Raw genomic sequence first — 26625 nt, 5'->3', positions numbered from 1 at the left:
TGCGTCCCTCTCTACGACACTTTTCATAATCATATGTTAATTTTTGCACGTACACCATAAGCATTTAGTCAATTACTTTTTTTTCTTTACAGTTGCCCTTTGGCATTAGAATATAAGACGTACGCGAAAAATACTTGTTGGCATTTATAGCTGGCACCGTCAGCCGCTGCTTGGCGCAACTGTTTTGTTGGTGTCTGTGGTGCTTGAGAGGTTGGAGGGTCGCCATATTGAGAGGAAATTTTGTTGAAGGTTTAATTTCGCACTCTATATCTGCATGTAGATCCCGCGCTTTCATCAGACAACCAGTCAATCTATTCGATTACCTTTTTTTTTAGTTCAGGAGAAAACAAACACGGAATTCTTCAAACTGTTAGAATGCTGTTAGATCACTGAGGGCCTCGTTCACTTAAGTAATTGGAGCAAGATCGCCTTACACTGTTAAAGTCACACTTTTGGGAAAATGTTAAAAACGCCAAAGAATTTCGTAGCCAGATTTAAAGTCCCATATCTCCAAAGCTGGCAACTGAACCTGGCAACGTTCAACACGCGCACCCTCTCTAGTGAGGCTAGTTTAGCAAGACTATTTGAAGAATTATCAGGCATTGCCTGGGATATTATTGGCCTTAGTGAGGTTAGAAGAACAGGTGAGGCTTACACAGAGCTGACTAACGGCCACGTCCTCTGCTACAGAGGTCTTCCAGATAAGAAAGAATCCGGGGTAGGATTTCTAGTCCATAACAACATAGCGGGCAACATTGATGAATTCTACAGCATTAATGAGACGGTAGCAGCCGTCGTAATAAAGCTGAATAGGAGGTACAAAATGAAGGTAGTACAAGCCTACGCCCCAACCTCTAGTCACGATGCTGAAGAAATAGAACAGTTTTATGAAGATGTTGAATTAGCAATGAGAAAGGTGCAAACTCAGTATACTGTAGTCATGGGCGACTTCAATGCAAAAGTGGGGAAAAAGCAGGATGGTGAGCAAGCAATTGGCAACTACGGCAGCAATTCTAGGAATGCAAGAGGAGAGATGTTAGTGGAATTCGCGGAAAGGAATAGGATCCGAATAATGAATACATTCTTCAGGAAGCGCAGCAACAGGAAGTGGACCTGGAAAAGCCCTAATGCAGAAACAAGGAATGAAATAGATTTCATACTCTCTGCCGATCGAAGCATAGTGCAGGATGTAGAAGTGTTAGGTAAGGTAAAGTGCAGTGACCATAGGTTAGTGAGGTCTATGATTTCTCTCAATTTGATGAGAGAAAGAGTGAAATTAGTCAAGAGGAAACAAGCCAACCTAGAGGCAGTAAGGGTAAAAGCAGACCAATTCAGGCTGGTGCTCGCAAACAAATATGCAGCTTTAGAAAAGGAAGATGAAGACAACATAGAGGTAATGAATGAAACCGTAACTAGGTTGATCACAGAAGCAGCAATTCAAGTGGGAGGTAAGGCACCTATGCAATCAGTAGGTAAGCTCTCCAAGGAAACAAAGGACCTAATAAAGACACGACAAAACATGAAAATCTCTCCAATGCTATTCACTGCATGCTTAGAAGAAGTATTCAAGCTCTTAGGCTGGGAAGGCTTAGGAGTGAGGATCAACGGTGAATATCTCAGCAACCTTCGGTTTGCAGATGACATTGTCCTATTCAGCAACAATGGAGACGAATTACAGCAAATGATTGAGGACCTTAATCGAGAAAGTGTAGGAATTGGGTTGAAGATGAATATGCAGAAGACAAAGATAATGTTCAATAGCCTGGCAAGGGAACAAGAATTCAGGATCGCCAGTCAGCCTCTAGAGTCTGTAAAGGCGTACGTTTACCTAGGTCAATTACTCACAGGGGACCCTGATCACGAGAAAGAAATTTACAGAAGAATAAAATTGGGTTGGAGTGCATATGGCAGGCATTCCCAAATCCTGACTGGGAGCTTACCACTGTCGCTGAAAAGAAAAGTGTACAATCATTGCATTCTACCGGTGCTAACATATGGGCCAGAAACTTGGAGGTTAACAAAGAAGCTTGAGAACAAGTTAAGGACCGCACAAAGAGCGATGGAACGAAAAATCATAGGACTAACGTTAAGAGACAGGAAGAGAGCGGTGTGGATCAGATAACAAACAGGGATAGCCGATATTCTAGTTGACATTAAGCGCAAGAAATGGAGCTGGGCAGGCCATGTAATGCGTAGGATGGATAAACGGTGGACCATTAGGGTTACAGAATGGATACCAAGAGAAGGGAAGCACAGTCGAGGTCGGCAGAAAACCATATGGGATGATGAAGTTAGGAAATTTGCAGGCGCAAGTTGGAATACGCTAGCGCAAGACAGGGGTAATTGGAGATCGCAGGGAGAAGCCTGCAGTGGACATAAAATTTAGGCTGATGATGATGATGACGATCTCCAAACCGGTGTTAGGCTTTTTATTTGTTTTAAGCACACAAGCCTTCGCTACTAATCGGCTTAAATTTTGCGAATCTATCGGGCCTTAGATTAGTAATTCAAAATTTCTTACCATATTTTAGTTGTTAGCGAAATGATCGATGAATTTTTTGCTGTTAATATTCGTTCATAGCCCCGTAGCCTATCAGCAAAAATGGCAGGGACCAAGACATAAGTTTTCCGCACCCAGTATACTTTCTTTTCTCTGAACACGTATGATTTTAAAAGCTGGCCTCTACAAGTATACATGGCACTGAATTTCGGAGAGCTGCAATATAGTCCCTCCGCTGAAGTTGCAGTGCTCACCGACGTAGGCTGCGCATCATGACGAGCTTGGAGCGCCCAGAAATAGCTGGCCCCAAATACACAGTTTTTCGTTCGACAAAAAGCGGACAAATTTAAATGTTTTTAAAAGTCGCCGCTACTGGCTTCTTCCGGCATGTTTGCTTGATTGGAGTCTGGCTTACCTCTCGTGTAGCCTCCAGAGGCAGCTGCTGGGAGTTGGATCGCCGTCTTTGCCGCTGTTCCTCTCGGCCTTGATGGAGTTCAGCATCGTCAGCGCATACGGCAGTGTGCCGCCGGCGTGGATGTGCGGCCTGTATCTCAAGACGCCCACTCGTAGTGTACTCGGGAGAAGCCACTGCACTCCTATGCATGACCTGGCCAATCCCGCTCATGCCAGCATCCACACCACGGGTTCTAGGCTCCTCTGACCTGCGTTGATAACAAGGGACAACAATTAGCACCACGTATCAAACCTCGTTTCGTTAACCAACAATTTACTGAAGACTTCGACTGTTGTAATTGTTCGTTAAGTGATTTATTCTCAACAAATGGTCCTTTACTAATAAAAAACACGACGCTAACTGTATTCATTCACATGAGGGGGAAAAATCTTTTTTTACCTTTTGATTGCGTACTTGCAATGAATTCTCATCAGGCCTTCTCCAACGGATTGGATTAAAAAAATGTTTCTAGAAGCTTATGCTCTGCGCTACGTTTCTTCGGCAAGGATCCTGTGCCTACAACAACTCAACTGTGTATGCAATTCCATTTAATGACAGGCTAAAAGGGCAAATATGTACTATCGACCAAAAAAGTGTACGGACCAAGGGATCTCAGAAAACGCTCAATGTCCCAGTAGCTTTTAAAAGTAGCCAGTAAAAGCGTACATCACAATGTTGTTCGCATACACCAATAGATGCTGGAAATGGGAATACCAGGCTGCGTTTTGAGGGTCCGGAGATATTCAGCTTTTTGTCAGATCCTGTAGTCCGTCAACTTTTTTGGTCAATAGTACCTTCGGGACCTTGCGCTTCTGCCGCACGAACTAGTGTGGGGATTCAAATGCTGTATTCATGGCACCTTCCATCTGACATGAAATGATCATCACAAGTTATCCATGACAATATGTTATCATTACCATTCATAATTCTAATATAGCTTAAAGAAGACCACCCTGAAGCATTTTCCCTGCGATTTTTGATTATCGCAATAAAAATTGCTGCCACAGGACATCGCCCACCTAGATGCCTAATGACGTCCACCTAAATACATCCAGAAATAACCACGGCATGTTGTCTGCCCTTCATGGCATCAGGAATGCACCTAAATGCACTGCGAAGGTGCACTGCGTTGAAAGTAAACAAGTGGCAATGATTTGAGCGTAAAAGAAACAATAGAAACACGAGGTGCCGTTCGTCACGCGGCTGGAAGATGGATAATCAGATTTCGATCTGTAGCGAAAACTTATCCTATGCGCAAGGCTATATAACCAGGTCTTGAATGAATTTTGGTGAATAGCGGTTTAACAAGCGCATTTAAACCAATTCGTTTAACAACCAAGTCAGCGTCTAAAAATGGAGCTCCGCAGGAATATCAACTCAACTGTGCAATGTGCTCGGTTATCGAGGTTTATTTTAAAACTTTATCTCCAAATGATCATCGTTCCGCAGGAATTACCTACAAAATTATTATACTTAAAGCATAGCGTTGGGTACAAGCTAGGCGATCAATTGTAATACTACACAAACCGAGATATTGCGCTCCATTTCGTATATAGCTGCTACACCTACAGCCATAGCTTACCTCGTAGGTTTCTAAAAAAAAAGAGAAATAAAACGATTATTTACGAGACAAAACATGCCAGAAATGTGATTTTTCTCACGTATTATCAAGTACTATTTCAAACATTCCACTTATTTTGTTCGCAATGCCCGTGAGATGCAAAACAAAAGAACAAATTCATCTATACCTGCATATTACTAGTAGTCTGGGGCTCCCGGACACGACCAAAGGCTGATGCCGGAATCCTTTACGGTGCATGCCGAGTACATGGTGTTGCCTAGAGACAGGATGTCCCCGATTCCAATCTCAACGAGCAGGTCGAACTGGGTCCCCGGGAACCGTATCCTCCGATCTCCTAAGCAGCTGTCCCCAGAGATTTCCTCGGCCCTGTTCCATGCCTTGATCACCAGATGCAGGTTGTCTGTCAGGACGTCGTTGAAGGCCACGTAGCTGGAAACGTAGAGCACGCCATCTTTGCCCCCTTCTGGATTTTGAGTCGAGTCGAATCGCCAATGTCGTCTTGCGGGATGGCGATGCTTCTGAGAAGGTTGATGCACCGTCAGGGAAGAGACGGTAGACTCGCATGACGCTGGGTGCATCGACGCCCATAGCTAGAACTACACCAAGGCCGTTCCTTTCTGTGATGCTGCGATGTGCCACGAACAGCTGCCCGTTCGAATGCGCGAGCGCGGTATGCCACATGGGGCTTTCGCGCGAGCTCGCGAAGACGATGATGATGATAAAGAATCAATTAATGGTACAAACCCTCTGTGGGCGATAGGACACGAACTGGTTGGTTAATAATTGACAATTTAAATTAATAATTTGTTAAATATATGTAATAAAAAATAAAAATAAATGAATAATTGAAGATGAGTGATAAGCCGATAATCAAAGAAATGAAGTAATCTATACTAAGGTAGTCAGCCTTGCCTAGATGGAATAGTATTATAAACTTAATATTAAAATAAATGCAGTAAAGGATAGACGTAAAAATATGTCACCTAAATTTTGCATGATTATTTTAATAATATTATAATTGCGAATGTGTGGTATTATTTCTCAATTTTCTAAATTAATAATTTACTGAAGGAGCAATAAATCAATCGTGAAAAATGGGGAAGTATTAATAAGGCAATTTATTTGTGTCACAGAGGAAAGTATAATCGACTCGGGAAACGTTCCTGTGGTTATATACCGATACCATTGCTCCAAGAACTGCATAAATTAGGGCAGTCCTAGAATTCGAAGTGGAATTTCCGAACATCGTTTGCGATGATTAGAAATCCGCTGGCACGATAATAAAAAGTGATCGATGGATTCCGGCTCGTTGTAGAGGTAGGAATACTGGGGATACCGCCAGACTACATATGTGCAAGTAGTAGTTGAAGTAGTAGTAGTAGTAGTAGTAGTAGTAGTAGTAGTTAGAGCACTGCACTGGCCGATTTTAGGGCCCGGGCCCGGCCCGGGCCCGTTTTTACATTGGGCGGCCCACCCGAGCCCGATCAATTTTTTATGGAGAGACCCGGGCCCGGCCCGGGCCCGGAAATAATCTACGTTACCCGGCCGGCCCGGCCCGAGCCCGACTCGAGACCGGCCCGAACCCGGCCCGAGACCGAAAAATACGTGTTTTTCAGAGTTGAAAAGCCCGAGAATAACTCGCAGAAAGCCCGAGCCCGGCCCGGGCCCGCGTCAAAAAACCCGAGCCCGGCCCGGGCCCGGGTCAAAAAGCACACGCCGTGCCCGAGCCCGGCCCGAGCCCGTGAAAAAACTCCTCTACCCGGCCCGGCCCACGGGCCGGGCCGGGCCCGGGCTTTCGGGTAAACCCGAGCCCGTGCAGTGCTCTAGTAGTAGTAGTAGTAGTAGTAGTAGTAGTAAAACTTTATTATATTCAGAAACCGGACAGGCTCCTACCCCAGTCCTCAGAGGGGGTAGGGGGTTAAAGACGAAGTTTGTCCAGCAGGGTGGTGCGCCTATTCCAAGGCCCCACTAGCACGGGCCATCCGCTCAGTTTGTTGGATCAGTCGTAGCTGATCTTCCAGGGCAGGGCTAGACAGCAGCGCCTCCCATTCGTTCCACGTGTCGTTTGTTTCGTGTTCTTCTCCGTGCTCTGCACACTCCCACGTGATGTGAAAGAGTGTTGGTGTCGCTCCACACCACGGGCATATGTGCAAGTGAAAATTAATTTCTGGAAAACGGCAACGCAACCTTGTAAATTATACTTTGAATTTCCGGTTAGGACACCATTGTCGGTTCCAAGAATAATTTACGTGTATAAAGTCTGTAGATTTTTGATAATGAGCAGCTTTTGTTCTCTTTGGTCAAACAAAACTGCCTATATCTGGCTGCAGTGATATCCGCAGTTGATGGTAGTAAAGATATCAGCGGACCTTTCAAAGAAGCTCGTGCTAAAGAATCCGCTGTTTCTTTAAATTGAATGTATCGGTGGCCTGGAAACCATAATAAATGAACTAACCTTAAGTGGGGCGGAGCTAATGCATAAAACGTTTTCAAAACTGTCGAAATTGTTGACGCGTTAAGCGCGCTGCATACAATAGAAGAATATGTGACGATAACAACTTTTGTAGCATGAAGGGGTAACTTTCGCAAAGCAAGAACTATTGCCAGATGTTCGGCTTGCAAAATCTGGCAGGCGAAGTGAAAAAGACACACTCGAGCGATAGTGAGTAGATTCCCAAGCCTGCCTTCTCTTCATACTAGGAAGCATCAGGTGCTATTTCATTTAATGGGCAATGGGCCAAATAGTCTTGCAAAAGAGCATTCAAATACGTTTGGGCCAGCAATTTTTTCGTTAAAGGAAAAAATGTCTGCTAATTCAATTTTGAGCGACAGCGTGGACCTACCAAACGAAATTATTTCCCTAATCCGAACATTTGGGATTAGGGAAAAACACCAGGCTGCGTTTGGGACGTGGCCCCATTGCTATTGTTTTTTTTTTTTTTTAGACGGAAACTTTCTTTGATGATGATGATGATGATGATCACCTTAAAGTCTTTGGCATATACTCACTGACAGGGATTTTCCAACAGTCGGGCGGATTTTTTCAAATGTGCTAAGTGAAAATATTTAGTAACTAAGATGGTTGACCAATAAATTAAAGCTAGTAACATCCACGATGTAAATAGTCATTCTAACAGAACACAGAAAAGGAAAGAACAAATGGATATATATTTAAACATGCCAAGGAATGCTGTGAGTGCCCCTTCGCCATTCTGCGGAACTTCACGGCAATGGACAAGCAAGGATGAATGGGCACAATATTTAGGAAACTTTATTGTCAAATATCGGCCAAATATCAACAAGTTTCAGATGATAGCACCAAGAGGGCGGTGGTGGTGGATTGTAGCAACAGGCGGGTGCACCAAGAGGGTACTCCCTTGTAAATACATATACATGTACGGTACTTGGTCGTAACATTGGTGCTGCGTTAAAGCAGTATTATTGGTTGGTTTGGGCGGTAAAGTCACACGACAGGAGTAAATTTTTCGGCAATCACCTGGCAGAGGGAAGATTCACTTGAAAAGGGGCGAAATGTAAAACATAAAGCAATTTATTGGAGCTGGCGATCGAACGGTAATGGCAGAGGGAGTGTTATTCAGTCTGCATACGCAGGTTTCTGAGAGCCAGCCGGGAGGGAGAGAATGATATTGCGTGTGCGGTTCTTGAGTGTGCGTGCGTATATGCTTGGTGCGCTTGCGTGTATGCGTGTGAGCATTCGCGCCGTGTGTACATGTGCAGATTTGCGAGTGCGTGCGTGTGTACATGCGTGTTAGTGTATGTGTGCGTGCGCCAGCTGTGGGTGCGCTTACGAGCTTGCGTTGCATGCGTGGCCGCGATGTCAATGTGTACGTGTGCGAGCGTGTGTTCGTATTTAAACATGCACGTGTTTGTGTGCGCACCCATATCTGTGGGTGCGTATGTCCTACTTCATCCTTACTTCGTCCTTCGTCCTGACTACGTCCTAACTACTGTCCTTACTTCGTATAGCTGTCTACTAATTTGCTATCTATAATCGAGCTTCGCGCTTCCGTCGAAACTGCCTCCTTTTTAAATCCACGAGACAGTAACAAATGCCACTGCATTTCAAGCATTATCTCTTTGTTAAAGTGAAACTGACGCGAAAACAAAAAAGCGCCTGAGACGTCAAGATCGCCGCCTCAGATTTCGTCACCATCGGAACGGCTCCTTGAGGCCAGCGCCTCCTCTATTTATTCAATGCCAGCCAGAGCCCCTATTCTCGACACGCATGGTGGCTGCACGGCCGCCATTTTCCGCCACCTTGACTGTCTCATTGGCTGTGCAGAGGTCACGTGTTTTGAAATTTGTGCCAGGAAACGGAAGTTTTCCAAAATGCAATTTTGCGTTTTCATCCGAATGACGAAACGCGTCGTGGAGCTGCAAATTTTATCGACTAATACTTTTTTGTGGTTCTTGGCCCCTATATTGCGACTTTAGCGCTTTAAAAAGAAAGTGGATGGCAGCGTGCAGAAGCCCGTTCAATGCATGCATCTGCAATTTCGCGAACATGTGGTGGAGTTCCAAGATAGCTGGTATGTCGGCTTGTTGATTGGCTGAAGGAATATGCCGTGAAGAGCGTCACAGGAAGGGCTGTTTCGTAAACGTCAATTTGACGTTTTGCTGGGCCGCCTTTTCAGAGATTTCCCGCCATAATTTGTGGTGCGAAGAGCGGCGCGAATTATGGTAATGAATAGCCATGTGCAATGGCGGTCGAGAGGCACGCGTATCGCCGCATTTTCCTTGTCATTTGGGGCCTTGAAGATGTTTTGCTCACAATGCGTGCTCATAGCATTTGCATCGCTCTCGGGTGGTGTTGGCATTCGTGTTTTGAACCATCATTTTTATTAAAAACACGTTTATTTGAAATAATATTGGTTGAAACTAACAAAGTTTCTGCGATATTTCTCACTTCTGACCACTGCGTTTGTATTGTAATCAATATTAATGACTTTTCGCTTCATTAAAGGCTGTGACAACGGTGACATTTTAATTTATAAAAACAAATGTACGCAAGGCGGCGCCTTGAACTTTCCTCTCGTAAAGTCCCTATATAAGAAAAGTACCGCCATCTTTTGATCAACGCCGCTTCTCTCTCTCTTGTATCTTCGATTGGATGATGATAGCGCGTGCTTTCACTTCTTTATATTTTTTTTCGCCTCAAAACCATGTTGAAAGTCACTCAGCGCAGCCGCAGTCGCCTGCGGCAGCGCGCGCCCGGCCGCGTGTTTCTATTTGCGCCCAAGCCCAGAGCTCGACCGCTGGCGCCGCCATGCGTCGCTCGCGCGTACCATGTTTCTAGGTAGTTTCTTTCGCCGAGGGCGCTCGAACGCAATCATATGGTTCGCATGAATGCATGATTTAGAAGCGTGCTATATGGCCTAGTGGTTACGACGCCCGCTTTGAGAGCAGGCGTCCGCGGATTCGAATCCCGCCTTCGCTCGAAATATTTTTTATCTTGATATCACGCTTTTTTTCCCTCTCTGTTTGCCAGCGCGGTCTGTTGAACCCCGGTGCCGTGGCGGAAGCCACGGTGCCGGGTGCCGACGCGAAGCGGCGGTCGTTGGGATGTTGCGGAGCGCAGCGTAGCAACACCACAAATAAAAAATACTGCTCCAGTCAGGAAGACTGCTCCCTCCATGCTAGTGAGATTATATTTGGATCATCAAAATAGTAATGCGTTTATTTAGGAATACCATCGATCCCCTAACAGCAGCCACAGTCGTGCCTGTTGTCCGTCAACGCCTCCTCCGTTCCAGCGGTGGCGGCTAGAGCACTGGGCTTGGGCGCAAATAGAAACACGCCGCCCCGTCGCAAGATACGCATTTGGCGCTACAGCTAAACGTCGCCTCCCCTTCCTCCCTCCCGACCCACCACGGCCTTTCGCGCGACGGAAGAAGTGGCGTTTGCTCTCCGCCATGCGTGCTTTCACTCGCACATACAGCATACGGCCAATGAGAGTTTTTTTTTCTATATCCGGCGCGACCATCGAAGACTGAGCCCTTAAAAGCTTCGCTGTAAAAAGTAATTGAGTAAATGTTTATGCTGTATAAGTGACAAAATTACGATATGATTATGAAACACGTGGTAGAGGGGGACTAAGAGTATTTTTACCACCTGAGGTCCTTAAACGTGCACCGAATGCACTGTTCACGAAGCAGTTTTCCTTCCAGCCCTCTCGGAATGCGGCTGCCACGGCCGGGATCGAACCCGTGACCTGTTGCTTGGTGGCGCAATACCATCCACTCAGCTACCATCATCATCATCATCAGCCTATATTTATGTCAACTGCAGGACGAAGGCTTCTCCCTGTGATCTCCAATTACCCCTGTCTTGCGCTAGCTGATTCCAACTTGCGCCTGCAAATTTCCTAACTTCATCGCCCCACCTAGTTTTCTGCCGTCCTCGGCTGCGCTCTCATTCTCTTGGTATCAATTCTGTAACTCTAATGGTCCACCGGTTATCCATGCTACGCATTACATGGCCTGCCCAGCTCCATTTCTGCCGGCTTAATGTTAACTAGAATATCGGCTATCCCCGTTTGTTCTCTGGTCCACACCGCTCTTTTCCTGTCTCTTAACGTTAGTCCTATGACTTTTCTGAAATTGCACCAATGTATAGCAATGATGCAGTACAAAAAAAAACTATTGGTTCTTTTGTTTTCTGAGTACCTTTTTTTATTGCGATAGCAATTATATGTACACTTCAACCGGATTTCTGCCGTTGGCGTCGCCGTCGCCGTGAGGTTCCGTATAACGTCCAAGGGCGATGAAATCGTCGCCGCGCGCCGTATGCGCGAGTGAAAGCGCGCGGGGGACGCGCGCTATCACGGAGAGCGAACGCACGGCGGAAAGCAAACGCGACCGTCGCGCGAAAGGCCGTGGGGGTATGGGAGGGAGGGAGGTGGGGCGACGCTGTACTGCTTCACCAAATGCTTATCTTGCAACCGGGAGCAAGGGGAACTGGCCACTCAATCTCCCATGCGAAAGCAAGAAAACGGGAAGACAGCGCGGGAGGGAGGGGGGGGGGCAGCTTCTCCTCTGCCAACAACTTCTCCTCTGCACAACTCCTCTGCACTTTGCCCGGCGGTGGCGGTCGCCTGCACCGTCTCTTATCTCCACACGGCTCTGACCTTTGTATGCGCTGTGCATTCGCCGCTCAGTTTCCGTTGAAGCGATAGACGCGCGAACCTTCGCCCGCTGCGGCGGCTGCGCTTGCTGCCAGCGTTTTGACAGTCGTCTGCGGTCATTCAGTGTGATCGATTCATGTTTGCTTGTGCGCGCTGACACCACGCTTGTTAATTCAGTTAGTAAGCGAATGTGTCCAAGTTTATGCAGCCGATAAAACTACTATCCCTACTCAGAATACTAATTCTCTACTAATTTGCTATCGCAATTGATGCTTCGCCTTTCGGGCAAAACTGCGACATTTTTTTTGTTCCATCGCTCTTTGTGCGGTCCTCAAGTTGTCCTCGAGCTTCTTTGTTAACATCCAAGTTTCTGCCCAATATGTTAGCACCGGTAGAATGCAATGATTGTAGACTTTTCAATGACAGTGGTAAGCTCCCTGTCAGGATTTGACAATGCCTGCCATATGCACTCCGACCCAATTTTATTCTTCTGTAAATTTCTTTCTCATGATCAGGGTCCCCTGTGAGTAATTGACCTAGATAAATGTACTACTTCCCTTGCCAGGCTATTGAACATTATGTTTGTCTTCTGCATAATAATCTTCAACCCCACTCTTACACTTTCCCGGTTAAGGTCCCCAATCATTTGCTGTAATTCGTCCCCATTGTTGCTGAATAGGACAATGCCATCTGCAAACCGAAAGTTGCTGAGATATTCGCAGTTGATCCTCACTCCTAAGCCTTCCCCATCTAAGAGCTTGAATACTTCTTCTAAGCATGCAGTGAATAGCATTGGAGAGATTGTGTCTCGTTGCCTGATCCCTTTCTTAATAGGTATCTTTCTGCTTTTCTTGTGGAGAACCACTGTTGCTGTGTAATCGTTGTAGATATTTGCCAAGATATTCACGTATGCCTCCTGTACTCCTTGATTACGCAATGCCTCTATGACTGCTGGTATCTCTACTGAATGAAATGATTTTTCATAATCTATGAAAGCCATATACACAGGTTCATCGTACTCTGCAGATTTCTCTATTACCTGATTTATGACATGGATATGATCCATGTCATAAATCAGGTAATAGAGAAATCTGCGGAGTACAATGCTACCATGGCTGGTTAATTTTTCAGAAGCTACGTTACGTATTTTGCATGCAGTTGCTGGTTACTTGCCTTGTTCGCTTTGACCGTCTCTAAAAATTAACGCGGCTCTAGCTTAGCTTCCTAGTAAAATGCATAAAAAAGGAACAACTTGCCATTTGATGCGCATCTTGCTTTGTATTTTGTAATCCATGTAACTTTCACCGTCTTGTGAAATGTACAAGGCAATGGCAGGTATGTATGCAAAGCGCAGCAAGCGGATTGTTTCACGTCGTAAACGCTTTACAGCTCGCCGAAACAGTTACTCAGCAAGATGTGATAGCGCTTCCCTTGGATTGAAGCGGTTATTTGATTTAGCGCGGAAGTCAAGTCTGCAATACGTGCCTTAACCTCATGCTGGTGCGCATTAGCAGCCGATTCAGTGCTTCTAGAGATATACGCCGCTCATGCTTCTACAACATGTTCCTCTACTTCGGCGCAATTGCAGGTGGCCTTGAAGTGGCGTGAAACGGCGCGTGCGCAGCGAGCGAACCCTCCTTTCTCCTCTCCGGTGAGAGGGAGCGCTTCTGATTGCATGGGAAAGTGGCGTGATCCGGCGCGCCACTTGCGGGAGTGGAGGGTTTCCGGTACGCCAGCTATGGGAGAGGAGGGTTCCCGGCCGCCAGCTGCGGGTGAGGAGGTTTTTCGCGTACGACGACAGCCACAACGACGGCACGAGTCACGGTCGTTTCACATGCTGCGATTGAGCGAAAAAAAAAAATCGGTGCGATCGCACGGGTCGCAATGTGATTTTTTGAGGGCTCTTTCACATGACTGCGATTTCAACAATGCGACTGGTGTGACACCCAGAGTTGCTTGCTGCCAGGTTTTGTCGCACACGCCGCATAATTCCTTTAATGTAATGAAAAAGACGTGCGCGTTATGATATAATTGACCTCTCTTTTTTAGGACCAAATAATACGTGCGTTTTGTAATTTAAAACCGCTTCAAAGTTTAATTTGTTTTGGAGTGCGCAACAGCGGTTTGTGAAGTTCAATACTATTAGAAATGGCGGACGTAAACAGCTGTTCGCAGGTGGTCGTTCAGCGCTGTGTGCTGTCTCGTGTGTGTTTTATGCCTGTGTCGTTCTTCATGTGGTTAAACAAATTACAAGAGGATCTATCAACAAGCCCCTATAGCTGTTGTCATCGCATATGCAGTATTCGGAATTCGGCTGCAGCGAAGTCGTCATGTCAACGCAGAGACCTCGCGCTACCCGTGCTTAACGTCAGCTTCTGAAAAACGGATGTGTGTGTATTGCTCGTGAATGCGCATAAGCGGTTCCTGCTCCTAGCAATATTCTTGCACCAAACTATAGCTCACGTCTGCCCCTGAAGGAAGCCGCAAATTATCTGTGTGTAATTACTGAACGTGCAATGGAATTTGTGTTGTGAACGTTAATCTTAGCGCCAGCCTGGTTCGTCCGTCTCGGCGCGTGTGCTGTAATTATTCATACAAGTGCTCTCTGAATATTTCGAAAGGCTTAAAAGCCGACACCTCATTTTTTTAGGAGCTGCAGTCACTTGTGTACGTAGTATCGTATCATTCTGACAGACATGGGCGTCGTCTATTTTCTCGTCCTGTTTCGTGCGCTGTTAGTGTGCTGTGAATCTGTATCAAGAAGCTTAAGTTAATATGCTGCAGTACGTAGCACAGCCGCATAGCCCCACGGCTAACATTAAAATACCTTGTTAGGAGTACGTTTGTTTGTTTAATAACAAAATCGAACGCTAAAATTTTGTATTCATAGTGGCAAGTGTAAAGTAAGAAGCTATCAAAACTATCCGCTAATAGCATATATGTGCTTCTACTTGCTTGAGCACATTATCTTAAAAGTGAGGCTGAAAACCCCAGCTAACCAAAACATATGCAACTGGAGCAGGCACTATGGTTCCATTCCTGGAAATGAAAGCCAGCATCCCCGTCTGTTAAGCTTGTCATGTACTTAACCTATATCAGACCAATGTTAGAGCATGCTAACTGGAGCCATTTCAAACTAGGTTATTTGACCAAAATAAGAAAGTGCAAGAAAAGCGTCAAGGTACAATCTAATCTGGTATTCCCGAACCGATTGTATTAGCAAAACTTTATGCCTCCCTGTATTGCGTGCGTTAACCCAATGCTGAAAACAGGGGAAGCTGATTTTCTTTCTTGCTGTTGAAAAGCTGCTAGAATCTCAATAACAGACTACTTATGTTCTGAGAAAAAGTTAGGGGCACTGACAATATCTCTAAGCTTTTGTATGAGCCTTCACCTTGAACGAGAATGGAATAAACATATTTACCTTTGCAAGCCTCAGAATCCAAACATTCTCAAAATTTTGAGGAGCCACATTAAGTTTTTGAGATATAGACAATAAAAAGTGTGCCTAAGTACAAGTGCACACTGATCACACTTGAGTGGTTGAGTGGCCAGCTGCGAATGCAAAAGCGTCCATAGCTGCTACCTCGAGGTAACTGCTAGGTTGCACGTGTGTTTCTCCTATAGCCCATGTACCTGGCAAGGGGAATGGTTATACGTAGTCCCATTGGAGCATTGGCCTATGCTTTTTCTTTTTTTTTTCAATAGGCGGTGGCTAGCTGATTCCATCTGTTTATGTATTTATCATTTGTCTGCATCTTATGTGCATGTGTTTGTATCATGTTCTGATTGTTATACGTGCAGTGATGCAAGCATCTTTTTTAATATATTGCACCACAGTCATTTATTCAGCTTTGTGTTGAAATGTACAAAATGTGGCCACCCAGTAATGGCCAGGACAGCCAGCAGGATTGGCAAAAAATATGATGCAGATCCAATACACTTGCTTGAGTCGACATGAGGCGAAGCTTTGCCTTTCAGACGCTGGACTGCAGCTGAACCTGAAGCAGTGCCACTTTGCCGCCCACCGGCTTACCATCTTAGGCCATGTCAGCAAGGACGGTGTCCTTCCCGACCCTGCAAAGCTTCGCGCCGTCGCCGAGTTCCCCAGGCCGTCTACGCTGAAGGAGCTCCGTAGCTTTATAGGCCTGTGTTCGTACTTTCGCCGATTCGTGCGTAATTTTGCGTCCATAATCGCCCCCTTAATGCAGCTGCTTGCCAACAGCCAAGGCATCTCGGCATGGTCTACAGCTTGTGAAGACGCGTTTGCCACCTTACGCCATCTTTTGATATCCCCACATATTCTACGCCACTTTGACCCAGACGCTCCAACAGAAATCCACACGGACGCTAGTGGAGTCGGCCTCGGCGCTATTCTAGCCCAGCGTAAGTCTGGCTTCGAAGAGTACGTCGTCTCTTACACCAGCAGCACTCTCACCAAAGCGGAAATGAACTATTCGGTCACGGAAAAAGAATGTCTTGCTATCGTTTGGGCAATCACCATTATTTCGACCTTACGTATATGGCCGTCCATTTGATGTAGTTACTGATCACCACGCCCTGTGCTGGCTGTCGTCATTAAATGACCCATCTAGTCGCCTAGCTCGTTGGGCGCTTCGTCTACAGGACTATCACATCCGTGTTGTCTACCGGTCAGGCCGTAAGCATTCGGATTCCGACGCTCTTTCGCGCTCACCACTGCCTGATGAGTATGGTGCTGCGTCTGTCTCAAGCTATGATTCTTCTTCTCTTACATTCGCCGACATGCCATCTGAGCAACGCCGGGATCCTTGGATAGTCTCTCTTCTTGAGTATTTATCTCAGCCATCACCCCGCACCACCGACCGCTCGCTTCGGCGCACTGCTCGCCACTTTACCATCCGCGAAGGGCTCCTGTACCGCCGCAACTACCTCTCTGATGGCCGTAAATGGTTGCTAGTGATTCCTCGCCATCTACGTTCTGACATCTGTGCCTCTTTTCATGCGGATCCTCAATGCGCCCATGCCGGTGTCCTAAAGACGTATGCACGCCTACGGCTTCGATACTACTGGCGCAGAATGTACCGCTTCGTTCGGCAGTACGTCCACTCGTGCTCCAAGTGTCAACGCCGCAAGAGCCCACCTAACCAGATAACAGGGCCGCTTCAACCATTGCCTTGTCCCTCCCGGCCTTTCGACCGTATCGGCATTGACTTGTACAGTCCTCTACCATACACCCCAGATGGCAACCGCTGGGTTATCGTCGCCGTGCACCACCTCACGCGCTACGCCGAAACTTCAGCGCTTCCGGCGGCCACAGCACGTGAAGTCGGCTCGTTCATCCTTCGCAACCTTGTTCTTCGACATGGTGCGCCTCGCGAGCTACTGAGTGACCGTGGTCGTTCATTCCTCTCCGAGGCTGTAGAAGCCCTGCTTCGCGAATGCAACGTTGTCCATAGAACTACGAGCGCCTATCATCCGCAAACCAATGGTACGACTGAACGCTTCAATCGCACTCTCGGCGACATGCTCGCTATGTACGTTTCCGCTGACCACACTAACTGGGACCGCATCCTTCCCTTTGCTACGTATGCCTACAATAGCGCCACTCAGTCAACCACGGGATTCTCTCCTTTCTTTCTTCTTTATGGTCGCGAACCTTCCTCGTTTATGGACACGATTCTTTTGTATCGTCCCGACGCTTCAGAATCTATGTCTCTATCCGAAGCTGCCACCTATGCTGAAGAATGTCGTCAGATCGCACGCTCTCTTACCGCGCAAAACCAGGCCAGCCAGAAACATAGTCGAGACGCCGGCTTGTCCTTTCCATCAAATTCACCTGGAACGCTGGTATGGCTCCGCGTTCCCTCGTCTACTCCCGGCCTTTCCACAAAGTTCAGCTCAAAGTATGACGGCCCTTACCGGGTTCTACGACAGACGTCCCCGGTCAACTACGTCATTGAGCCTGTTCAGCCGTATACGGACCAACGACGTCGCGGACGCGAAACGGTTCATGCCGACCGACTGAAGCCGCACTACGACCCACCAGTGCTGCCTGTTCCATAGGTCGCCAGGATGGCTCCTTTTTCGCCGGGGAGTGATTGTAGTGACAAATACCGGCGCCAACAGAAGACGATGAAGAAGACGTTTCTTGTTGTTGGTGCTCGCACTCGCTCCGCTTGGCCGTTGCCTGTTTCTGGCATTCATAAAAACGCCAAGCGCATCTAACCTTGAACGCGTCCTATCAGATATGTTTGTACTAACTCAGCGCATACAGATTTCAGTAGCTCAAAATAGAGCTTTATCTATACCTTTTCTAGATATTAAAGGAGCCTATGACAACGTAGACAGGGAATTGGTATGGGATATTCTCAAACACGAAGGCATAGATGACGATTTCGTGGAGTTGCTTAGGGAGATATATAGCGACAACTGATTTCAAGTTGTGTGGGAAGGTCTAATAGGTAATGAAGTGGTGGGAATTCGCCAGGGACTGAAGCAAGGATGTCCTCTTCCGCCGCCAGGATAACGTTCAGGTAAAAGATTAGCTGACTAATTAAAGAGGATAAATTAAAAACTGGTTTATAGTTTTTCCAACAAAGGGATATTTTCTGATGGCGAAGCTGTTACTGTTTCCTCAAATATCCCGTTCCGTGATTTTCAGCACTCTCTGTGCTGCTTAATTATTTTTTCCGCACTTTTACTCGTAGTCGTAGCGAGCGAAATGGGCACAGCTGCGCCGCGTCATTACACAACCGCGCGCCGCGACACCAGTGGTACCGAAATGACCAATCTGGAGAAGCTAACTGCGCGCGCACAGGCAGACTATAAGAGCACCTAGTTTTTCTTTAGGCTACCGTGGTTCCTGTAAGCCAACGCCAGCAGATTTCTGCTTTCAGGTGGTAATTACCTTCAACTGGGACACATCATGTGTCCCACAAACTGAAGAGGGTAGGGCCACGCGCTGGGGTTGCGGTGGTCTTTTCCGCTCCGGAAAAACTATCGAAGCTTTAGAACTTTGGTTCACAAACCAGGCGTGCTGGTTGTTCTGTGAAACACAGGAATGGTTTAGTGTCCTGCACCACTGGCGTGGTGTATGTGATTCCTCACGCCTGTGGAAAAAGTACGCGGGACACACCGGCAGGTGCCTAAATGATCGTCTCAGGGAGCGTTGGCGTTGTAACCATGTGTACAACACGGTACAGGGTCATCTGGGCATTCATTGCCGTGATCACGGGTGTAAGCCCTACTTTGGCAAAAGCGAAGTGCTGGCTAGACATAATTCACAGCTGACGCGTGAAATTCATTGAGGCAGATTTGATCAGGAAATTCGATAGTTCGTGCGCCAGTTCTCCTTCGATTGCACTTTCATCTCGGGAAATCCCGTATCTTTAGAACGTTTGAATGGCAAACAGCCAGTGTGTATTGTGAGCACGTGGCTATCATTGTCAGCATTGGAAATGACGCCCCAGTGTTTGGCATATTATTCACATGTTGCGCGTGGTAGTACCATATATATTTATTCCTTCATGTCCTTATGAATAAGCCGTATCTATTCAGCGCTGTGTGGGTGTCGCTCTCTCGTGTCCCTGTCTTTTTTGCGCTGTATGTTTTCAATGAATCACAGTCTATTCAATAACGACTGTGATATCGGAAGCTACTCTTTTTTATGATTTTTTTGTACAGTTATCCTCGTATCGGAAGTGGACTGATAACTCAATATATATTATTAGCTTCGTATCATTTTTATTGTAGTATTTTTTTAACAGCTTGGCTGACGTCACCTAGGACCTTCTACATTTTACACGTCTCGTGCAAAGCCAGTTGTTTTTGCGTGAGCTGGAAACTTCGACGAGATCAAACATCAACACGAACGTTTTCCCCATTCAACAAACAACGAAATATACGTGGCGCCGTCATTTACGGGCGATAGAAGCTCACATGCTGATAATTACAAAATTTGTATCTTTCGCATTCGCTGTAAAGGTGGGAACAATCCGGTTCGGATTGGCCAATAGCTTGGAAACTCCGTAGCGTATACTAATAGAACGTGCCTAAGATGATCGGCGATTCTATATCAGCACCTTAGAGCCGAATAAAGCGAAGATTTCTTTTTGTCTCTTGTAGGCAAGATGGTGACGCTTAGAAGGTGAGGCAATCGCATGACGCTATAAAATTATCGCATTTGCGCCGAAGTAGAGGGAAATGTTGAAGAAGCATCAGCGGCGTAGCTTTAGAAGCGCTAAATGGACTGCTAAGGCTCAACAGGACAATGTTGAGGCGCATATTGGTGACGTCAGTCCACCGGTAAATCGTATAACCGCTTCACTCCACGGGAAGCGATGTCGCATCTTGATGATTAATGGTTTCGGCGAGCTGTTAAGCGTTTACGATTTGAAACCTTTCGCTTGCGTCGCTTGGAGGACATACATGCCATTGCCTTGCAACTTTCACAAGGCGGTGAAATTAACATGACCTAAAGAAAACAAAGCTAGATGCTCATCAAGTGGCAAGTTTTTCTTTTAGAGCGATAGCTCAACTATTCCAGCTCAAAACACAGAAAATGCCTGGTTCCCTAAATCCGACCTTCAAGCTCAGCCAAGGTCAAACTTGGACTTAGTCTGCCGTACCGGCGGCTGCTGCGTACACCGCGTGGGCACCCTCATCCTAAAAACCATCTGCGATGTGGACAAAGTGCGCCGAGTGCTGGTAGCTTCGTGCGCTGTGCTTTCGATGTTTAGTTCTCGTTGAAGCGAGACGCAGCATTAAGGTGAATTCGCTCGCTGCTGCTGCAGCGCCCAGCAGCGTCTGTGTTTTGCCTTGTGGTGCAATTGTAGATGCGGTAGTTGCTGACTGCGCTGAGCAGCGTCTGTGTCCTTTGACAAAGGAAGCAGAACCGTGCTATCACTCGACAAACTGGGTTTAACCGCGTTCAACCTCGGCAAAATTGTTTTATGCATTTTACAAGGAAGCTCAGCAAGAGCTGCCTCAATTTTACAGATGGCAGAAGAGAAAAAGCCAAGCAACCGGCTACTACCAGCAAAATACTCAGCCTAGCTTCTGAGCAGTTAACCTGCCAAGGTAGCTGAGTGAATGGCATTGCATCCCGGCCATGGCGGCCGCATTTCGAAGCGGGTAGAATGCAAAAATTTTAATGTACAGTGCATTGGATGCACGATAAAGAACCTCAGGTGGTAAAAATATTCTTCACTCCTCTTCTACGACGTGTTTCATAATCATATCGTAATCTTGGCACATAAAGCATAAAAATTTACTGAATTACCGTTTTTTCTGAACAGTTGCCCTTTCGCATTAGACATTAAAAAGTACACGAAAAAAATTTGTTGTGGGCATTTATAGCCTGCACCGCCATTCACTGCTTGGCACAGCTGTTATGTCGGTGTCTCTGGGGCTTGACAGGTTGAAAGGTCGTCACACTGAGAGGAAACCTTTTCAAGGTCACGTGTTTGTGTCAGCCAGCTTGGTAGACTCGTCTAGAAAAGGTATCTGACACATCGATCATCTTCTTATCATCGCCGTCATGTAAACGTTAAGGAAATGTTGTCACCGAGCCTACAGAGGAAGCTTTCGCAATGGGTGAACTTCAATTTCGCTATGCATCTGCATGTGGGCCACGCGCTTTCATCAGGCAACCACTCAATCTATTCGATTAATTTGAGTTTAGTTTAGGAGAAAACCGGAATTCTTCAAACTGTTACAAGGCTGTTAGATTATTGAGGGCCTGGTATTAAGAAATTGGAGCAAGATAGCCTTCAACACTTAGAGGCACACTTTTTGGAAAAGTTAACTGGAACGCCAATGAATTTCGTAGCACATTTTAAGGTCACGTATTTCGAAAGAGGTATTTCTGTTAAGCCCACATGACTTCGCTACTAATGAGCCTAAATTTCGCAAATACAACATATGCCCTAACGTTATAATTCAAAATTACTTACCGTATTTTACTTATTAGCGAAGTTATCGTTGGAATTTTTTTCCTGCTGTTATTCGTTTATAACCCCGTAGCCCATCCGCAAAAACGGCAGGGGCGTAGATATAAGTTTTCCACACCCGGTATATTTTCATTTCTCTGAACCCCCATCGTTTTAAATGGTGGCCTCTACAAGGATAGATGGCATTGAATTACACCCGCCGAGGTAGTTTAGCGGCTGTGGCGTTGAGCTGCCAAGCCCGAGGTCGCGGGATCAGATCCCGGCTGCGGCAGGCGCATTTCGGTGGAGGCAAAATGCAAATAAACCCGTGTTCCGTGCATTGGGTACACGTTAAAGATCCCCTGGGGGTCAAAATTATTCCTGAGTCACCCACTACGGCGTGCCTCGTCAGAGAAGAGTGGTGTTGGCACGTAAAACCCCAGAATTCAGCAATTCATTCATTGAACACACAGTGCAGCATAGTACCACAAATAACCACCTCCCAAAGCATGCCAAGTGCATTGTTTGATAGCAACCGGGGTAGGCGAGTGACGTGCCCTCTGCCTGTGCGCGTTCGGGAAGCAATAAAACTTGCTTAGATAATTGTTGTGTGTGCTATTGCAGACTACCACACAGCATATCTTGCTCCTGCGACGAGGTTGCTTGACAACCGCAATCGCATATGTAAATATTGTTTAGAACCCGAGCTAAAAACATGCTCCCAACAAGAAGTTGGCTGCAGAATAGAATGCGTGGGAGGCCTGTTATCACTAAAGAAGCTAAACTGTGCTTGTACTATCACCCAAAGGATGTGCGCGCTGCCTATTAGGCGATCAGTGTGCCTGCGGGATTGTTTTCATTACGTCCCACATTCAAAGAGTGTGCAAGCGATGGCTTAATTTACAAAGAAACACGCGTGAACTACGAAAACGTGTATTCACAGAACATAGAAAAACACGAATTAACACAAATACGTTGCATGAATACAAAAAATAAGCATGAAATTCCTCGCAATGGCCACGGCTTAAGTCCCTTCTACAACTAAAATGCCGATCTTCCAGGAGAAGACAAGGGGCCGCCGTTTCGCTGATTCATCGTCCAAGGCAATCAGCCAGGCGACGAGCTCGCTACGCTGGCCTGGAACGTAGCGTCAGCCTCCGGCATCCATGCTCGAACTGTGGCTCCAAACGTTCAGTGCGACCACGGTACCAGCCAGCACAGTTTACGTAGAGGCCACCGGTCACACAGGCAGTGATGATGCAGAGGCCAACATCCCGGCTGAAGCAACACAACACACAGGAGAGGTCGACCACCTGGGGTGCGCCTGCTGCTGCTGTACCGTGATTACCAGAACCTGGTGCTGCCTGCGAGACGCCGTGCAGAGCTGGAATGATGCACGAACTGACCGGTGCATCCTGGGAATGTTGTCCAGCGTACGGCGGCCACATCATCGTACTGCTGGTGACTCGGAAAGGAGGTGACCTGCCAAAAGTGAAAAGATCATGTCTGACTGGGGCGCAAAGGAAATGGATGTCGGTATAATTCAAAAAAAGAAAGCCGAATAACAAAAATACGGCAGAGGGTATATGCTATAGTATATGCATTTATCTGCATGCAACACATTAAAACTGCTCGCCGTGTAGCATTTTCAGAGTTGTATGCATACCTTCTGGGTGTAGAATTTGTTTACCTTCCCAGATTAGTTTATTCACCTTGAGATCAATTTTGAGTATACCGAAAAATGCGCGGTTTTTAAAAGTGTAAACACACAGTTGAATCAATTAAGACAAAGCTTCTGGCAGCAGGAATAGTCACGACCTTGCATGTATGCCTGGTTGCTTCTTCTTCCGATCGTTGTCCCCTTCACCCAGCTGTTCAACCGAGATTACTACGCTCCCTACTCCGGTCTGTGAGAAAGCCCACGCGCTCTTTACAGCATTCGCATAATATACACAGTTTTCACGTGACGTCATGGACGCAGTAATCTCACTCTGCCAGTACACGATCATGTAGGCTACGATGACGTCAGTGCACCTTATTATCACACGCACATCGTTTTAATTTTCGACGAGGACCGTCTTTCACCGGATTATCACTGTTGTCGATTTGTCGCTGGGCGCAAGACGCAATTTTTGTGCTGTCGTGCAGTAACGTTTTTGTTCACATAGCATCTCGACTTGCAAGTACCTCAAGATGGCGGCCACAATGACATCAATGCAAACTATCTGTAACAAACGTTAGCCAAGCTGTCTAAAAATAAACAAACAAACAAAAGCACTGATACAATATCCGATTATGAGGCCTACAGCGCTTGGTCATCAGTCCTCTTCTTCCGTCAGGAGTTCGTTCGTGTAAAGAACACCTGAGTAATTAGAGAGGATAAATTAAAACTGGTTTATAACTTTTCCGGCAGACGGATAGTTTCTAATAGCAAAGCTGTTACTGTTGCCTCAATCATCCGGTTCAGTGATTTTCAGCGTGCTAAAAGATTCATAATTATTTTTTCCTCTCTTTTACTTATAGTCGTAGCGAGCGAAATGGGAGAAGCGCCGCTCATTAGACGTCCGCGCACCGCGACACCAGTGGTACCAAAACCAGTATGAAGAAACTAACTTCGTGCGCTCAGACTGACTCGGCAAGCTCATAGTTTTTCTCTAGGCTACCATGGATCCTGTAAGCCAATGCCAACAGTTTTCTGCTTTCAGGTGGAAATTACCTTGAAATCACTTTTAAGGACGCTAACGCCAAGTCATGTGATCACAAGGAACTTTTCGTATTTCGCGCTACCAATAAAGCGCGGAAAAAATATTTACGCAAGAAATAGCCCGCTGGCAACAACCTAATTAAATTTTTGAGGAAGGTAACGAGTACAAAAAACTTATCATTGTGGCGGAATTGGGTTGATAACCCAACGTATAATATATGCTTCATTTTTCTTTAACAGCTTTGGTGACGTTACCTAGGATAATTTTGTATTTTACACGCGTCGTTCCAAGCCAGTTGTTTTTGCGTGAGCGCAGAACTATGACGATATACTGTGTCAGCCTTCCAAATACCCGTAAATCTTCCAATTCTAAAACCTCTTCAGCTTCCCTTTAACACACTCGGCCGGTCAATCGAATAACCGCTTCAATCTACGGAAAGCGATATCATATCTTGATGAGTAATAGTTTCAGCGAGCAGTAAAGCGTTTACGACATGAAACAATTCACTCGCAGAGCTTTGCGCACATAAATGCGATTGCCTTGTACCTTTCGCAAGACGGTGAAGTTACACGGACTACAATATACAAAGAGATGCGTATGAAATGGCAAGTTGTTCTTATTTTATGCAATTTACAAGGAAGCTAACCTAGAGCCGCGTTAATTTTTACAGACGATGAAAGTGAAGAAGTCAAGTAAACGGTTACTGCCAGAAAAATACGTAGCGTAGCTTTTGAACAGTTCACCTGCCACGGTATCTGAGTGAATGGCACTGCGCCACCACGCACCAGGTCGAGGGTTCGAACCCGGCCGTGGCAGCCGCATTCCGAGGGGGTGGAATACAAAAAAGGTCATGCATAGCGCATTTCGCGTACGTTAAAGAACCTCAGGTAGTAAGGATATGTTGTAGTCCGCGTTCTTCTTTGTGGGTCTTTTGGTGCCAAAACCAGTTCTGATTATGAGGCACGCCGAAGTGGAGGTCTGCGGATAAAGTTTGACCACCTGAGGTTCTTTAACGTGCTCTACAACGCAAGCACACGGGCGTTTTTGCATATCGCCTCCATCGAAATGCGGCCGCCGTTGCCAGGATTCGATCCCGCGACCTCGTGCTCAGCAGCGCAACGCCTTAGCTAACTGAGCCACGGCGGTTTCTTTTTTCTTTATTGTCTGAGCCACGGTGGTGGGTCCCTCTCTACGACACTTTTCATAATCATATGTTAATTTTTGCACGTACAGCATAAGCATTTAGTCAATTACTTTTTTTTCTTAACAGTTGCCCTTTGGCATTAGAATATAAGACGTACGCGAAAAATACTTGTAGGCATTTATAGCCGGCACCGTCAGCCGCTGCTTGGCGCAACTGTTTTGTTGGTGTCTGTGGTGCTTGAGAGGTTGGAGGGTCGCCATATTGAGAGGAAATTTTGTTGAAGGTTTAATTTCGCACTCTATATCTGCATGTAGATCCCGCGCTTTCATCAGACAACCAGTCAATCTATTCGATTACCTTTTTTTTAGTTCAGGAGAAAACAAACACGGAATTCTTCAAACTGTTAGAATGCTGTTAGATCACTGAGGGCCTCGTTCAACTTAAGTAATTGGAGCAAGATCGCCTTACACTGTTAAAGTCACACTTTTGGGAAAATGTTAAAAACGCCAAAGAATTTCGTAGCCAGATTTAAAGTCCCATATCTCCAAAGCTGGCAACTGAACCTGGCAACGTTCAACACGCGCACCCTCTCTAGTGAGGCTAGTTTAGCAAGACTATTTGAAGAATTATCAGGCATTGCCTGGGATATTATTGGCCTTAGTGAGGTTAGAAGAACAGGTGAGGCTTACACAGAGCTGACTAACGGCCACGTCCTCTGCTACAGAGGTCTTCCAGATAAGAAAGAATCCGGGGTAGGATTTCTAGTCCATAACAACATAGCGGGCAACATTGATGAATTCTACAGCATTAATGAGACGGTAGCAGCCGTCGTAATAAAGCTGAATAGGAGGTACAAAATGAAGGTAGTACAAGCCTACGCCCCAACCTCTAGTCACGATGCTGAAGAAATAGAACAGTTTTATGAAGATGTTGAATTAGCAATGAGAAAGGTGCAAACTCAGTATACTGTAGTCATGGGCGACTTCAATGCAAAAGTGGGGAAAAAGCAGGATGGTGAGCAAGCAATTGGCAACTACGGCATCAATTCTAGGAATGCAAGAGGAGAGATGTTAGTGGAATTCGCGGAAAGGAATAGGCTCCGAATAATGAATACATTCTTCAGGAAGCGCCGCAACAGGAAGTGGACCTGAAAAAGCCCTAATGCAGAAACAAGGAATGAAATAG

Source organism: Dermacentor silvarum, chromosome 1 (assembly GCF_013339745.2).
Source record: "Dermacentor silvarum isolate Dsil-2018 chromosome 1, BIME_Dsil_1.4, whole genome shotgun sequence".
NCBI classification, from domain to species: domain Eukaryota; kingdom Metazoa; phylum Arthropoda; class Arachnida; order Ixodida; family Ixodidae; genus Dermacentor; species Dermacentor silvarum.
Note: the sequence above shows the minus strand (reverse complement) of the source record.